This window comes from Balaenoptera acutorostrata, chromosome 9, assembly GCF_949987535.1.
Source record: "Balaenoptera acutorostrata chromosome 9, mBalAcu1.1, whole genome shotgun sequence".
Classification (NCBI taxonomy): domain Eukaryota; kingdom Metazoa; phylum Chordata; class Mammalia; order Artiodactyla; family Balaenopteridae; genus Balaenoptera; species Balaenoptera acutorostrata.
In genome coordinates this window covers 46,521,064-46,529,530 of record NC_080072.1, presented here as the reverse complement: position 1 = coordinate 46,529,530, position 8,467 = coordinate 46,521,064, and the positions used below count along the sequence as shown (strand labels likewise).

General features: G+C 40.7%; 1 pseudogene; it reads left to right on the top strand.

The window, feature by feature from the left end:
• Positions 1-3,045: 3,045 nt before the first annotated feature.
• LOC103018464 (60S ribosomal protein L36a-like) lies at positions 3,046-4,168 on the top strand (annotated as a pseudogene).
• The last annotated feature ends 4,299 nt before the right edge of the window (positions 4,169-8,467 follow it).

Below are 8,467 nucleotides of genomic sequence, written 5' to 3'. Positions count from 1 at the left end.
AGAGAAAACCCGCAAGCAGCAACGAAGACTCAAGCTAGCCAAAAATATAATTAATTAATTAATTAATTTTAAAAAACAAAAAAACCCTTGAACCTCAGTGCAGCCTACATTCTCTAAAGGGCTCCTGCCCAAGCCAGGGCCCCAGACCACCCACACTGATGGCCTGTGCCCTCTCCTGAATCCCAGAAGCTGGGCTATTGCTTGTCCAGTGACTCCAGAACAGCTCCAGTCTACCCAAATCAGCCAACTTCTCTGCTACCCCATGGTAGAACCACACTGCTATGGACTGACTTGTCTTCCCCCTAAAACTCATATATTAATTAAGTCCTAACCCCCAGTGCAATGGTGTGTGGAGATGGGGCCTTTGGGAGGTAAATAGGGTTAGCTAAGATCATGGGGGTGGGTCCCTTATGGTGCAATTAGTGCCTTGTCAGAAAGCTTGCTTTCCTCTCCCTCAGTCATGTGAGGACACAGCCAGAACGTGGCAATCTGCAAGCAAGGAAGAAAGCCCTCACCAGGTAACCTAATCAGCAGGCACCTTGATCTTGGACTTACCAGCCTCCAGAACTGTGAGATAAATTCCTGTTGTTTAAGCCCCCCAGTCTTGGTATTTTGTTATGGCAGCCCAAGCTGACTAATATACACAATGACTAATATTCATTAGTCTGACTAATATTCTGACTAATATTCTCCAATGAAGGCTGAATCCTTCCTAAGTTTGTCCTTCTTTGGGTATGCTCCCGCAGCCCTAGGGTACCGAAGTGTCTTTACATCATAGGGTTACTCATTTATCACAATTAATAATTCTTTATGTTATACTTCCTCTATTTAACCTCCTGTGTGGTTTCTGTCTCCTGATTGGACCCAAACTGCTTCACCAATATTTTCTATCTTAAAACTTACTTATTTCATAGCACTTACCCTAATTTGTAATTTTTTTAATTTAATTACTTGTTGCTCGTGTGTCTCCCACTAGACTATACACTCCATGGTGACAAGGACCATGTCTCTCTTCTGTATCTTTTTCAGTGCATAATTGGTACTTGGTAGACCCTTACTGACTGAGTGGAAAGCAGTAAAGTGTAGTGATTAAGAGCGTGGATTCTGGAGCCATACTCTGTGGGTTAAAATCCTGGCTCAGCCTCTTAAAAACTGACCTGGAGCAGAGTACTTAACTATGCTTCAGTTTCCCCATCTGTAAAATGGGGATAATAATGGTACCTACCTCATAGGACTCTTGTGAAAATTAAATTGGTTAATATACATAAAACTTCTAGAAGAGTTCCTGACACATAGAAAGTGATATATATACTATGTTATGTGAAGAAAGGTCAAAGGGCATGAAAGTAGTCTGGTGACTGGTGGAAGGATCATCATCTTCAAACACCTGAAGGACTATCATGTACAAGACCCAATTAGACAAAAGTCCAACAGAAATGGAAAAGTATAGAAAAGAAGTTGGGCTAATAACAAAGCATTTGAAATGGCTTTAGCCAGCCTAAAGTGACCAGTCATTCCGGTTTGCCTGGCTCTGTGTAGGTTTTAAAACTGAAAGTCCTACCCTGGGAGACCACTCGGTCCCAGGCAAACCACATGGCTGATCACTCTAGCTGTCTCCAACAAGACTTTCTTCATGAAGTAGTGAGTGTCCCTTCCTGATAGATTTGAGAAAAAGCCAAAGAGCCATGGTTCAGGGATGTTAGAGAAATTATTCCCATGTGAGGAAGAAACTGGGACTAGAAGAACTTTAACCCAGATAAAAAAGCATATTTTAACAGAGAAGTAACACGCATCTGGAGACAGGAAAACCCGAGTTCAAATTCTGGCTCTGCCACTTGCAAGCTGTGTGATCTTGGATAACTTAATTAACTTCCTGAGCCTCAGTTCCTTGATCTATAAAATAGATGTAATCGTTCCTAACTTGTAAGGTTGTCATCTGGATTAGATATAATGGATGTAAAGTGATTTGCACAGTGTCTGACGTCATGTAAGTATTCGGAGGTCCGACTCTAGGATTCTCTAAGCCCAGGGTTTCTCAGCAGCGGTTCTCAAAGTGCGGTGCCTGGACCAAGAACACCAGCATCACCAGGAACTCATTAGAAATGCAAATTCTCCATCTCACCCCACACCTACTGAATCAGAAACTGGGATTAGGACCCAAAAATCTGAGTTTAACTAGCTCTCCAGGTGATGCTTGTTACACTAAAGAGATTGAAAAGCACTGCTGTAAGCAACAGTCCTGTCTCTGAAACAGAAGAATGGGAAATCTCTCCAAAACTTGAAAAGTTCTCCCTTTATCCCACCATAATATAAAATTATTTTAAAATAAGAATAGTGCTGAAATGTTGATCCAAATGCCTTTTAAAATTACATATATATGTAAACAGGCTTTGTAAACAGGCTTCACCGGCGGGAGTCATCTACACTCTGGGGTAAATATTGATATGTCAGTATGACCAGGCCTTGGCATGCCCTCAGCCAAAAAGCACTGATAAATTGGCTTACTTTGGTTACGCTGTGTAAACCACTAACTTGACCAATCATAAACTACACAGTTGAGTTGATTTTCCATACTCATAGAGGGGGTAAGTCGGCAGGATAGCTGGAAAAGAATTTCTTAAGTTGTTATAACATACTTCTTTAGACAGAAAGTCACCCTGAGGGTAAGTAAAAAGAATTCTCACTGGAGTGCACATTAATTTTTTCTCTGCCCTAACAAGTCCCAGAATATAGTGGTATGTTTACCACATACATAAATCTGGACAAAGAATCAGGTAAAAGTATTTTTAAACTGTTCTAAACTCATTTTATAAACAGACATCTTTTAATATACAAAATCTAAGATAACTCAGTCAAAATAACCCATCTTTCCTTGAATTTGAAATGCTGCTCATGATTTTTAGGGATGAATGAGAAGAACAATCTTCACTTTTCAAAGTTCTGAGAATATCTTCAAAATATTTATTTAAACGCTCAAGCAGAAAGCTTCATCTATGCAAAGCAATAGTATGCAAATTCCTTGTGTACGTTTGCTTTTGGAAGCAGTATCCTTTGCTGTGCTTCCAACTGTGGCTTTTATCAAGCAATTCAAAATCTATTTATATATTGAGAATTCTAGGCTCCTTACACTGTGAGGGGGGAGTATTCAAAAAATATTCTGGCCTTGAGGAAAGTCAGAGGGGAGAAAAGACTGCATTCAAAACAGGTATTTTAGGGACTTCCCTGGTGGTGCAGTGGTTAAGACTCTGAGCTCCCAATGCCGGGGGCCCAGGTTCAATCCTTGGTCAGGGAACTAGATCCCACATGCATGCCACAACTAAGGAGCAGGCGAGCCTCAACTAAGGAGCCTGCCTGCCTGCCACAACTGAGACCCAGCACAACCAAATAAATAAATAAAATATTTTTTTAAAAAATAGGTATTTTAGGGCTTCCCTGGTGGTGCAGTGGTTAAGAATCCGCCTGCCAATGCAGGGGACACAGGTTCAAGCCCTGGTCCGGGAAGATCCCACATGCCACAGAGCAACTAAATGCATGCACCACAACTACCGAGCCTGCACTCTAGAGCCCGTGAGTCACAACTACTGAGCCCTCGTGCCACAACTACTGAAGCCCGCGCACCTAGAGCCCATGCTCTGCAACAAGAGAAGCCACCGCAATGAGAAGCCCGCGCACCGCAACGAAGAGTAGCCCCTGCTCGCCACATCTAGAGAAAGCCCGCGCACAGCAACGAAGTCCCAACGCAGCCAAAAGTAAATAATAATAAATAAAATAAATATTTTTTTAAAAATTCAAAAAAAAAAAAGATATTTTAGCTTCTTTCCGTGCTGATAGCAGTCTTGCAAACATGGTGAACGTTCCTAAAACCAACCGGACTTTCTGCAAGAAGTGTGGCAGGCACCAACTGCACAAAGTCACACAGGATAAGAAGGGCAAGGATTCTCTGTATGCCTAGGGAAAGCGGCATTATGACAGGAAGCAGAGTGGCTATGGTGGCCAGACTAAGTCGATTTTCCAGAAAAAGGCTAAAACTACAAAGACGATTGCGCTGAGGCTTGAATGCGTTGAGCCCAACTGCAGATCTAAGAGAATGCTGGCTATCAAGAGGTGTACTAAGCACTTTGTGCTGGGAGGAGATAAAAAAAGAAAGGGCCAAGTGATCCAGTTCTGAGTTTATTTTGTTTTGTTATGAAGACAATAAAAATTTGAGATTGTTTACTTTTTAAAAATAGGTATTTTAAATATACTGTGATATACGGACATAGAGAACAGACTGGTGGTTGCCAAGAGGGAGGGGGTCGGGGGAGGGACAGTGTGGGAGGCTGAGGTTAGCAGATGTAAGCTATTATATATGGAATGGATAAACAACGAGGTCCTACTGTACAGCACAGGGAACTATATTCAATATCCTATGATAAACCATAATGGAAAAGAATATTTTTTAAAATGTATATATATGTATAACTGAATCACTTTGCTGTACAGAAGAAATTTTTTTTACATCTTTATTGGAGTATAATTGCTTTACAATGGTGTGTTAGTTTCTGCTGTATAATAAAGTGAATCAGCTATATGTATACATATATCCCCATATCCCCTCCCTCTTGCACCTCCCTCCCACCCTCCCTATCCCACCCCTCTAGGTGTACAGCAGAAATTAGCACAACATTGTAAATCAACTATACTTCAATTTTTAAAAAGGTAAAAAAAATAAATAAGTATACTGTGATATATACTGTCTTCCAAACTGAATATAGTTCAATGCCAAGCTATTTTTGGAGACAGTAAGACAAACAGGTGACAGATTCTTGAATGATATTAACAAGGAAGGTTTCCTGGAGGAGATGGGACACGATAAAATAAAATGTATATTTTAAGGCAGGATGAGAACATTTAAACATAAAATTCTTTCTGTCCGTTCGGGCCTCCTCCCTCCCTCCCTAACGTGCAGTGCACATCTGCATTACACGTTAACCAGAGCTCCTCAAAGATGGGAAGGCCTACTCGACACTAAACATCAATTTTTTTTCTTTCTTCTGATGCTAGCAACGTAACTTCTCAGAAGATTCACATTTCTCCCCACTCTGTAGGCGGTCATAGTGACTTAACCACTCGATTTGTACATGTTTACCTGGACTATGTACCTTTGGTGAACTTTAGGTAAAATATCAGTGTATCATTTTGATGTACTTGTCCTGAAAACGTATTGCTATATGACTGTGCCTTCGACTTCTAACAGGTGGAACAGTTCTCAGAGCTTCTGAGAGTCTGTCTCGTGGGTTATAATCCCCAGTTTGATTTAAATAAAATTCTCTTTCTTCTTCTTAACTTGATTGCTAATTGAATATCTGTCGACAGACACATGATGGATGTCGAAGAATTGGTAAGTTTTAATGCTGGGATGTATTCACTTGTCACTGGTCTTTAAAGAGTGTCATTCTTGCCATTAAGATTTTGCTTGAAACGCTTCCCACATTCTGCCTACTCAAATCCTACCCATCTTTCAAAGCCACCTCAAAGTCCATCTTCTTTCCTTCCTTCAACAAGGATCAATAATAAAATCCTTAAAATAAGAAGGGATCTTGTGCTTCCTACCTTTGGGGACAACCAGAAAGAGAGGAAGTCAAGAGTTTGAGAGTGTGTGTCCTATCTGAAGTGAACAAACTCCAAGGGATGGAGAGTTGGTTGCAGTTTCCAAAGTAAAGTCACATGAGTATTGGCCTAACACTTCACACCTCATCTTATTTCCACACCGATCCCAGGAGACAGATATGACCACCCCCCATGGCCTCGCACCATTGGCAGATTACTGTACCCATGTCATAGGGCTGTTCTGAAGATTAAATGAGTTTTGGCAGGTAAAGTGCTGACACAAGTAAACATTCAGTACCTCTTAGTTACCATTATTTAATTCCCACTAGGGGAAGTAAGGACCAATCAATCAAAAATATTAAATAACTTGCCCAAACATGCCAGAGATACCACACACTTAGGGATAATTCCTGTGCTAATTTCTTGTCTTGGGAATTCCCAGACCAAGTGGGAAATGTCCAACACCCAACGTACCTGATATACAGACCTGTGGTTGCAACTTCTCTCTCTCTTTTTTTTGGCCGAGAAGGGTGGCATGTGGGATGCTAGTCCCCCGACCAGGGATCGAACCCGTGTCCCCTCCCTTGGAAGTGTGGAGTTTTAACCAAAATAAATTTCTGTTGTTTAAGTCACCCAGTCTGTGGTACTTTCTTGTGGCAACCCTAGAAAACAAATACAATTCCTATTCTTTCTTAATAATGTATACGAACTACTTAAAATATATCCCTTTGTGTCCCACTATTTAAAAGATATCTAATTTAAGATCTCAAATATTCTTTGTTAAGATCAAATATTTTAATAGTTAGCATATTGGATCAACATGTAAAATAGCTCATTCTTCAGACTGGCTAAATATATGTATTTACCAATACTACAACCAACTGCAGAATCAACAACAGAAAGCTGAAGAATCTTAGCAATCTAGTTGGAATATGTACTCAACAAAACCCACGCTGACCAAGTACACTAATTGCTTTACCTTGATCTGGTGCACTCAGGCCCAACATGGAGCACGGTGTTTGTGAACGGACATTGCACAATCATGTCAGCTGAAGGAAAATCTCTGTACTCACTCCAAAACTAGATCTGCAGCTTAAAAACATCTAATTTCACCCATGTCTGCTACAGTTAGGGAAAAACAAAAAGCTGCCTGTAGCTATCTGTGTCAAGTTACAGTTTAAGTCCCAACTGTTGCCACAGGATTTTCTCTCCTTCTAGTCTTTTGATTCCTTACAGAACCTCTTCCCCTACCTGCCTGCTGTATGCTAAAATTCCACAGAGCTTTGTCCTGGGCCCTTCTCTTGTCATTCTACATTCTTTCTTGAGTTTACCTCATCCTACCCCATAATTTTAAATTTCATCTATATACTAGCAGCTTTCGGACTTATTTCTCCAGCTCCGGAACTGTCTACTAGGCTCCAAAGCTGTATATTCAACTGCCTGTCTGATATCTGTCTCAGAGATGTCAGAGACAGGGCAAGCAACATACCTGAAACCCAACCAGTGATCTACCCTTGCCCAAATGTACTCCTCCACTAATCATTTCTATCTTGGAAAATGACACTTCATTCACGCAGTCGTCCATGCCAGAAACCTGAACGTCCTTCCTGACACTACTTTTTCAATGACCCTTGTATCCAGTTTAGCAAGTCCTGGTGATTCGCTATATAAATACATATAAATACATATATACACATATATATATACATATATATATTTCAGGATATATGTATATTTCAGGTAGTGGAAGTGGAGAGAAATGGAGATATATTATATCCCTCTCCACTTCTACCACCTTAAACCTATTCCTAGCTATTTATCATGTGTCACTCAGTAGTTTCCTAAGTATTCTGCCCACATCCTCTCAAATACTCTCCAATCCATTCTCCACAATGTAACCAGGACAATCTTTTAAAACCACAAAACCAATTCTCTAGTTTGTACACACATATTCATTGATACATATATTGCAATACATCACTTCAAACTTTTCAGTTACATTGCACCTAAGATAAAATCCGAACTCCTTAACATACCTTATGTCAAAAGAAGTCTCAGAGACAAAAGCATTAGAAAAAAAGTTTCCTTAGAAAAACTGCTTGCAAAAGTTTACAAGTGAGTTAAAGCTTTAGAAGGACTGGTTCCTCAGACACCCCTCCCCCCGCCCAAGGTTATAAGGTTTATAGTTAGCTGATTCATGACTGAAAAAGAGCAATTCTTTCATATGATTGCCATATTTCTCCAAATTTTTGCATATCTTTAGACTTGCAAAGTCAGCATTGCAAAAGTCAACGATTCTTTTTAATAAATTTATTTATTTATTCATTTATTTATTTTTGGCTGCGCTGGGTCTTCGTTGTTGCGCACGGACTTTCTCTAGTTGCAGCGAGCAGGGGCTACTCTTCCATGCCGTGGGCGAGCTTCTCATTGTAGTGGCTCCTCTTGTTGCGGAGCACGAGCTCTAGGTGTGCGGGCTTCAGTAGTTGTGGCACGCAGGCTCAGTAGTTGTGGCGCACGGGTTTAGTTGCTCCGAGTCATGTGGAACCTTCCCAGACCAGGGCTTGAACCTGTGTCCCCTGCATTGGCAGGTGGATTCTTAACCACTGCGCCACCAGGAAGTCCCAAAAGTCAGTGATTGAATCGTTTTTTTTAGGAAGTCAGTAACATGTGGGAAACGCTGAAGGTTTCATTCATTTTGGAGACTTATAGATAGTGTGACACTGACTTTTTTTTTTTCGGTTTACCTCAGAGTGCAAATGTTTTATTTTTCCTAACTGTGACGTCTACACTTACATTGGAAGCAAGGCAACGAACCAGTTTTGCTTTACATGGATAAATCTGGGCATGATCTGACTACTTCTTATGTCTTCAGACTCAG